A 9702-nucleotide genomic window follows, 5' to 3' on the forward strand; every position below is an offset into this window, starting at 1 on the left:
ACAATCACAAACACATCAAGATAGGGCCTAAATATAGTATTCATGAGATCCATAAAAGCTGCTGGGGAATTTGTTAGTCCGAACGACATCACCAAGAACTCAAAGTGCCCGTATCTTGTCCGGAAGGCCGTCTTTGGAATATCCTTCTCCTTAACCCTCACCTGATGATACCCTAAACGTAAATCAATCTTGGAGAAATACTTGGCACCCTGGAGTTGGTCAAACAGGTCATCAATTCTTGGAAGTGGATACTTGTTCTTTATAGTAGACTTATTCAACTGTCGATAGTCGATACACATCCGTAACGACCCGTCTTTCTTCCGCACGAATAGGACTGGTGCACCCCAAGGTGAAGTGCTAGGCCTAATAAAGCCCTTATCCAGCAAGTCCTTCAACTGCACCTTCAACTCTCGCAACTCTGCCGGGGCCATTCTGTATGGAGGAATAGAGATCGGTTGAGTGTCGGGCAACACATCAATGCTAAACTCAATCTCCCTTTCAGGAGAAAGGCCTGGGAGTTCATCTGGGAAAACAACTGGTAATTCGTTGACCACGGGGATTGATTGTAAAGTAGGCGGTTTCGCCTCCGCATCCCTAACGCAAACGAAATGATAAATGTAACCTTTTGAGATCATTTTCCTTGCCTTAAGATAGGAAATAAACCTACCTTTTGGTGTAGCAATATTCCCTTTCCATTCATTGATGGGTTCACCAGGAAATTGAAACCTAACCATCTTCGTACGGCAGTCAACATTTGCATAGCATGAGGCTAACCAGTCCATTCCCATTATCACATCAAAATCAACCATTTCTAACTCAAATAAATTTGCTAAGGTTTAACGACTACAAATCATCACAGTGCAACCTCTATATACCCTTCTAGCAATCACAGAATCTCCTATCGGAGTAGATACCGCAAGGAGTTTACTTATCAATTCAGGTTCAATGGCAAACTTATTAGCCACAAAGGGTGTAACATATGATAATGTAGATCCCGGATCAATCAGTGCATATACATCATAAGAAAACACAGATAAAATACCTGTAACAACATCTGGAGACGACTCGAGATCCTGTCGACCTACTAGAGCATAGGTTCGATTTTCACCACCCCTCAAACTCGGCACTGCACCTCTACCTCTACCACGACCTATCGACTGCTGAAAACCCCGTGCTGGAGGTCGAACTGATGAGGAAGAAGCAAACACAGATCCAGTCGGCTGAGCCATACCATCACCTACCCTGTTAGGACAATGCTGCATCATATGGCCAGGCTGTCCGCAAGAATAACATGCATCAGAACCTCGACAATACAGTCCAAAGTGGGCCTTGCCGCAATGATCACAACGTGGTGTTGTGGGTCTCGTCTGACTAGTATCCCTGTGATGTTGCGAGCCTGATGCCTGCGAACTTTGACCTGGACCAGAATGGGTAAATCAATCATATTGAGGCCTCTGAAACTATGAGGGAGCACTAGCTACAGGTGGCGCCGAACTCCTCGAAGACTGGGGCCTGACGCTGCCTCTGAAGTCATTAGAATACCTTGCAAATCTCGCCCGATTATGCTGGCCCCTATCCTGCTCCCTTTCTGCCCCCTGCTGGCGCTTACGATCCTCTAGGGTCTGGGCATAAGCCTGAATACGGAAAATATTCATGCCCTCCACCAAGGAGACTGTCGTGCACTCATTATCAGATGTGGTCCCAATCCGTTCACGAACAAATGCACCCTATCACTCATCTCGGCCACCATATGGGGAGCATACCTTGCTAAAGAATCGAACTGCATATTGTACTCTCGCACACTCATATTACCTTGTCTAAGGTTCAAGAACTTATCAGCTCTAGCTCGTCGTATCTCAACTGGCAAGTAGTGACGAAGAAAGGCCTCAGAAAATTCCTTCCACACAGCTGGAGGAGCGTTCGAACCCCTGGATCTCTCCCAACTATCATACCAGAGAACCGCTAAATCCCGTAGACGATAAGAAGACAACTCTACTACCTCTGTATCACTAACATGCATAACCCGAAGTGTACGATGAACCTGGTCAATAAAAGTCTGCGGGTCCTCCTTGGGGTCTGATCCGGTAAACACTGGAGGGTCTAAATTAATAAAATTACAAACTCTTGTACTAACTGGTTTCTCAGCAGCACCTATATTCTTCCTCTGAGCCTGAGCAGCTACCAAGCTAGTCAATAACTGCAAAGCACTCCGCATATCCTGGTCTGTAGTGCCAGACGGAGGAATTGGAGGTGTTGGGTGCCTCCTAATATCCTCTGGAGGAGACGGGGTAGATGAGGTATGAGACGGCATCTCACTCTAAGCCTCACTTTGGCCTGCTATGGCTTGGGGCACCTGACTGGTACCCTCTCCCACAGCTGTATCAAGCCGTCTACTAATTGTTTGCTTCCTAGTCGAAGGCATCGCTGAAAGAAAATAAGGTGAATATTAGAGACAAACACTTACGACTCCACTCTACGCACGATCTAGATTCAGTAAGAAGGTAACAACCCTAGATGTCATGTAGCCTACTGATTATAAATGTGGCACGCTACACATCCATAATCAAGACTCTACTAGACACGGCTCATAGACAACCCCTAGGACAGACTTGCTCTGATACCAAGTTTGTCATGACCCAAACTGGAGGGCCATGACTAGCACCCGACCATACTTGCCGAACACCAACGTACATTTCATCTAACCTTCATTATTATCTTTTAGGGCTGACGAGATCAATATAAATGGTACACCTGGATCATGGACAACCAGCAATAAAATATGACGGCATGAACATACATAGCAGGGGATGACCAGACAATCAAGAAACTACATATAAGGTATGAGCTACCATGCTACCATAAAAGACTATATAACAAAAACCAGCCGACAAGGCATACCAAACTATACATGAGTCGACACTTGTCTATGAGCCTCTAAATGAACATAAGTGCTGCAACATAGCCGGAACAGGGCCCCGACATACCCATAATGTCTATAACAAAAATGCATACCAAGACCAAGGCAAGTCCGGAGAAGGGATCTCGCCAATCACCGCTGAACTGGACAGCCTACTATGGTGGGAGAGCTACACCTGCCTGTCTATCAGGACCTGCAGCACGATATGTAGCGTCCACAAATAAAAGGACGTCAGTACGAATAAAGTACTGAGTATGTAAGGCAGGGAACCATAAATACGATCAGTAATGTAAGCAAGGATAGAGAATATACAACCTGTAACATCTTAGTACCTCTGAGGGATACTGACATGAAATGCATGATACGCATGTATAAATACATAAACCTTTAAAACATTCCCCTCTGTGGGCATCATCATCATCATCATATCGTACCCGGCCATAATAGGCTCGGTAAAAAAACGTACTCGGCCATCATAAGGCTCAGTAGAATCGTACCCGGCCACGTGGAGCTCGGTAAAACCCAACTGATCAGTGGTTGCACAATAGGTGCCGTACCCGGCCAACTATAGCGTGGCTCGTTAGAGTAAAATAGATACATATATATAATGCATGCTCGACTCATGGAATCACATTCTAAACGTTTCGGAGTGACGTAAGGTCGGTATCCTCTGTACACGTTATTAGGACTAACTCTTCACTATGAACCTTATAAGAATCAGGAAGTACCAACAACATTGATAACATAATAATAAGAGAAGCAACATTAACATCAATCGTTCCATAAGAGGGAAAACAATGTAAGTACTGCTAGCTTCTAAGAGTAGAGTATCTGGGAAGCTCGTTCATTACATTATGTACAATCGGAGTTGTGCAAAAGAAGGAAAGGGATAGCCTCACATACCTTGTATATACTGCCCCAATCTCAAGCTATGCAATTGTCAAAACTCCTTAGTCTACAATAAGAGAAACGATACTATCGTTATCATTTAAGCATCATAACTATTATGTATTGACCACAACCTATTTTACGATGAAACGGACAGCACCTCCCCTATATATATGACTTCACCCCATTAAAAACGGTCACCAAACATCCCAAACAACATCAATAATAAACATATTGAGCCTCCCAAAATAGTCCACATACAACCTAATCACTCCATACATACAACGACCACCGTAGTCGTGTCAAACGACCCGGAAATGTTACGAATAACTATCATCCCAAACCCTACATATATATGGTGTTTCTCCAAACCCTTCCTCCTACAAAACTCCACAAAACAGTAGTAAAATACGCAGCCCAACAGCAATGCAAAACAGTCCACAATACAATAACATTACTACCAAGCCTTTCGATATATATTTCACAAGTTCTAGCTTCAATGGCTTAGCCGCAACTTGGATAATCTTAAATACATATAGAGTAAGAGGTTCCTTACCTTTATAAAGAAAGAACAACTCTAATTTGACCTTAAATTTCCATGAAATATCCCTCCAATGCTGCCACAACAACAAAAAAGCAAAACTAGCGATCAATTAGTGTTTTTCGACACTAGAATCACTTTAGAAGGCTTGAAATCACCTAGGATTGATATTAAGAGCATGAGGGAGTATTTACAGAACATAAACCCTTTAAAATAACCTCCCACAGGAGCTGTAGCGACACAAAAATGAGCAACAACAAGAAGAACAAGAGACTTACTAGCGCCACGGAATTCCCGACACTTGATTTGTGTTGTTTGCCCTTTTTTGGGTCTTGAATCTTGATAGAACCTTGAGAGGATGTTCCTAGGGTTCTAAAGTCTGAAAATAGTGAGATGAAATGACTTAAAACGGGTTGGAGGCATCCTATATAGGTCCAAATATCTTAAACCGCCTTAGTGGGCCCCATAAAGAGGTGCTTGGCGCAGTATCGCGAAAATGCAAATATCGTTTTACTCCAAGATCGTATCGATGAACGGTTTAGTGAGTTGGAAACTAGACTCATAGATATTTAATTTGGTTGGTAGATCACCCCGTAATTCCTTGTAAATTAGGAGAAAAGATTAGAAACATTTGACTTAATGTTTAAGTAAAATTATGAACCTAAGTTGCGACAACTTTTGTCGACTTTTGTTTCCTAACTCGTTTGACTTCAAGACTTATGATACAGATATTATATGATTAACATACCTTAATACATGACCTCTTGAGTGTATTAAGCACCGCTAGATTTACCTGAAAATACGAGTTACAACATCCTTGATTCATTTAACTTCTAATATTTGTTAATCACCCTTATACACTCTTGTATCACTTAAGACCAATATGATTGACTTCTTATCATCTCAAAGATAATTCCTTCTTGGATTTATGTTAACTAATATATGGCATGAACTAACACTTGTGGATATGGGTTGTAACAGATGCCCTCGCAAACCTGGGATCCTCTATTGAAGAAGAAGACCCGCTCCCCAGAGCTGTCATCCAATTGTCAAATCCATGGTCAAGGAAGGTCACGCGGAGATTAACTCTACCAGCCTGACATGGGATTAGAGAAATAAATATATCATTTATCTAAAGGACGGGAAGTTACCCGCAGATCCAAAAGAGTCGACGGCCCTGCGAACCAAAGCAGCCCGTTCTCGCTCGACGAAAATGGGGCTCTGTATAGGAGAACTTTTGATGGCCCCCTAGCGGTATGCTTGGGACCGGGCGACATAGATTATGTGCTCCGAGTGATCCATGAGGGTACCTACAGAAATCATTCCGGGGCTGATTCTTTAGTTTGGAAGGTAATCAAAGTGGGCTACTATTGGGACAACATGGAAAAAGACGCCAAGGAATTCGTCCGAAAGTGCGGCAAGTGTCAGAGGTTTGCTCCCATGATCCACCAGCTGGACGAGCAACTACATTCCGTTTTATTACTATGGCCATTCATGAAATGGGGGATGGACATCATCGGCCCTTTGCCGACGGCGCCAGGTAAGGCTAGATTCATTCTGTTTATGACTAATTACTCTTCAAAATGGGTGGAAGCACAAGCCTTCGAAAAAATAAGACAGAAGGAAGTTATCAATTTTATATGGGATCACATCATATGCTGGTTCGGGATCCCATCCGAAATAACGTGCGATAACGGGAGGCAGTTCATCGGGAATAAGGTAACACAGTTCCTTGAAGACAACAAAATCAAGAGAATCCTGTCAACGCCATACCACCCATGTGCAAACGGCCAGGCCGAATCCATAAATAAAACCATCATTCAGATCTTGAAAATGAAATTGGAGAGCGCCAAGGGAAAATGGAGAGAAACGTTGCCCGGGGTGCTGTGGGCATATAGGACAACCTCTAAATCGAGCACCGGGGAAACACATTTTATCTCTAGTATATGGCACCGAAGCACTGATACCAGTGGAAGTCAGGGAACCGAGCACCAGATTCCAGCACACTAATGAGGGCTCGAACAATGAGGCCATGACAATGGCCCTCGAGCTACTCGATGAAAGGAGGGAAGCCTCGATGATTCGGATGGCTACCTAGAAGCAGAAAATTGAAAGATACTACAACAAAAAAACAAATCTCCGATATTTCGGGATCAGGGACTTGTTCCTAAGGAAGGTTACTCTCAACGCCCGAAACTCTAATGATGGGAAGCTAGGCTAGAATTGGGAAGGGCCATACCACGTCCTTGGGATAGTTGGCAAAGGATCCTATAAGCTTGGCACCATTGAGGACAAACAGCTTCCGAGCAACTAGAATGTATCGATGCTTAAGCGGTATTATAGCTAGAGCATCCGATTGCAAAATCCCACAAATATCCTCAAGCAAACATTGCACTCTTTTTCTTCGACCGAGTTTTTATCCCAAAACAGGTTTTTACCGGCAAGGTTTTTAACGAGGCAACATCCACAGATTTCCCAAGAAATGACAAACGAGGTTCCAATAGGAAATGATGTCCCGGACCAAATGGTCTAAGGAGCCGCACCCGCGCGGGCCGAGCTCGCAACAACGAAGCAGCATGTATTTACACCAAGAAATAAAAAATATCTTTCAGCATCTCGTACTCCAGAAAAGGAAACTTCAGCATGCTCACGACAGGGGTCCCTCCACCAAATACGTCTCGAAATACTCGGAGATTAGCATCAATAATTTGGCACCTACATGACCCCAAGGTCAGAACTCCGGGCTCATATGTCCTCAACAAGGTAACTCCGAGCTCATGAATAACGGCCTTCGAGCCTAAGCAAACTCGATGACTCGAAGACTGTTGCCAATCGCCGTACGCTGGAAAACCGGAGGCCGTAAGACCCGAGTGGGCAGACTCAGTATAACCAAATCTATTTTACATAGCAACAAAAACTGTAAGACCTCAATAGGCATGACAAACTATAAGACCTCAACAAGCATGAAAATTTTGTAAGACCTTACTACAGGCATAAAAATCAATTCCGAAGTTTAGGCTATACGTCGCATTTGTAAGAATCCCAAAAGGGCATACCCTCAGTGTAGACGCCTAAACTATCACTTGGGATCAAAAAAGTCTCCGGCCAAACACATATGACTACGGTCAAAACGGCTACTCCAGCCAAAATAACGCGACTTGGGGATGCCCGATTGTCGCTAGCAAAATCGCAGGCCATTACTTCGAATATACTTCGAAAAAAATCGGTTAAAATAGGCTTCCCTCAATAGGCAAATGAACTTCAACCATGTCAGCTCCAAATCACAAGTCTTCGAGATACTCAGCCTACGAGCTAAAAACCTTTCGATGTGCTTGAACATTGCTGCTAATGACTTGACATCGAGGTTCTTCCCGAAGCGACAACGGGTCAGAAAAAGTTATTTAAAAAGACCTTAACGAGAGGAAAACAAAGCCTACAAAATGCCCATGGGAAAAAGCATAATTGCTATTGTCGCCAGCCAAACGATCCTTTAGGCCGCATACTAAAAGGTCACAACGACAAAACAGTGTAAGAGCCACTATCGCTAGCTTGAAAATTGAAAACTTGAGGATTAAAATGAGCTCGACTCATAACCTGATTCGGAGACTGGATCCAAAATAGTTAACTACACATGCCTAAGGGCACAACATAAGTGCCATTGTCGCCAGCCGAACGAGCCTCCAGGCTACACACTCAAAATGTCGCTTCGACCTAAGGCACAAAAGCCATCATCATCCGCCCATGTAGGCATGAAAAAACCTGAGGGTCAATTGAAGCTCGAGTCGCAACATGACACGGAGACTGAACCCAAAAATAGGTAAAATGAAAATGCCCAAGGGAAAGGGATAAGAACCATCACCACCCGACCACGCAGGCATAGAAGATTGAAGATCGAGTAGGCTCGAGTCAAAACTTAACCCAGAGATTCAAGACAAAACAGTTGGGCAAAAGTGCAAAAGCTCTCTCGGCAGTTCACACTGAAGGCCACATTGATTAGCCGTGTGACAACCCCCGAGCTGGCCTGAATGGGCCACAGTGCTATATCGCGGGTCTAAAGTCCTTTCGCCAATTCTTGCTTAATTCAGAGTAGAAAGGGGAATAAGGGAAACGAAGCCGCAAGATTTTCTTTATACATATGCCAAAATAAAAGTGCTATATACAAACAGGGAGATTGAACGGAAAATACAGTAAAGATCCTAATTTGCCACCGAACCGACAGCCTCAACAACACCCCAAAGGTTGCACCTAGGCGATTACGAGTCTTGCGATAGCCCCTTATTAACAGTGTCCTCTCTCTCCGAGGATCCACCCCTATTTTTAACACCGCTCGAGTTGCCTTCCAATGCGCCCCCAATGGTCTGCTTTCGGAAATCCAGCCATGCACGATTCGTGGATCGAGGTAAAATCAGGCCAGCTCCCTCAAACGTCCTCTCAACGCAAGAATCTGCGATGACTGCTCCTCCCCCGTGCAAAGATACAAGTGCCTTGGCCTCAGCTTTGATCCGAACCAATGCAGCCACCAGTTCAGAATTGAGGCTCTTGTACTTGTCACTATCCTCCTTCGCATCCTAGAGCTGACGCTCGATCAAGGTAACTTTCCCCTGAAGGCTATCCCTTTCAGAAGACACCTCGCTCACGTGCCGACTAAGCTCGAAGAGTTTAGCATCTATATCCCGAAGCTCCCCTCTCAGCAGGGCATTCTCCTTCTCAAACTACACAAATCAAGGGTCGAGAAGTTAAAAGCGATGAAATCTCACAAGGGCTCAAGTGATAGTAAAAATAGGGGATGAATAACCTGCTCGGTAAAATAGGCTTTCTCACATTCGCGACGGCTCACCTCATCCTGATACTGAGCGAGACCCTGGTTATAAAGCACTTTGGCTTGAAACCATGTAAAGAGACAAGTTAAGAGAACGAAGGATGGAGCGGCCCTAAGCGGCGGACAAGATTAGCAAAAGTTACCTGCTCACAAAGTCTGCCCATCTCTCCAAAAATGGATGAAGCATCAACCTTGGAACTACCTTCGAGAATGGTCACCGGCCTCTCAAGTGCATCTCTGCCTTCGATTAATGCTCATGCCTCTGAAGGCTCCTTGCGAGGGGCGTCTTGCACTTTGTAAGATGGAAGGATTTCCCCATGAGGAGAATCGACAACAATCAACGTGCTAACAGGGTCAACCAAAATCTTCATCCCTTGTTCACCTTAGGTCCCAGATCGAGGCCCCTCCGAACTGCTTGCCAAGGGTGTCCCAGCTCGAGAAGAGCTCCGGCCACCTGCCAATTCTTGGGCAGTGCTCGATACCCCATCCATTGCCTCATCGCCATGAAAATGGGACACGACAGCATCAAACTCCTAT

This window comes from Nicotiana tabacum, chromosome 5 (assembly GCF_000715075.1).
Source record: "Nicotiana tabacum cultivar K326 chromosome 5, ASM71507v2, whole genome shotgun sequence".
In the NCBI taxonomy this organism is placed as follows: Eukaryota; Viridiplantae; Streptophyta; class Magnoliopsida; order Solanales; family Solanaceae; genus Nicotiana; species Nicotiana tabacum.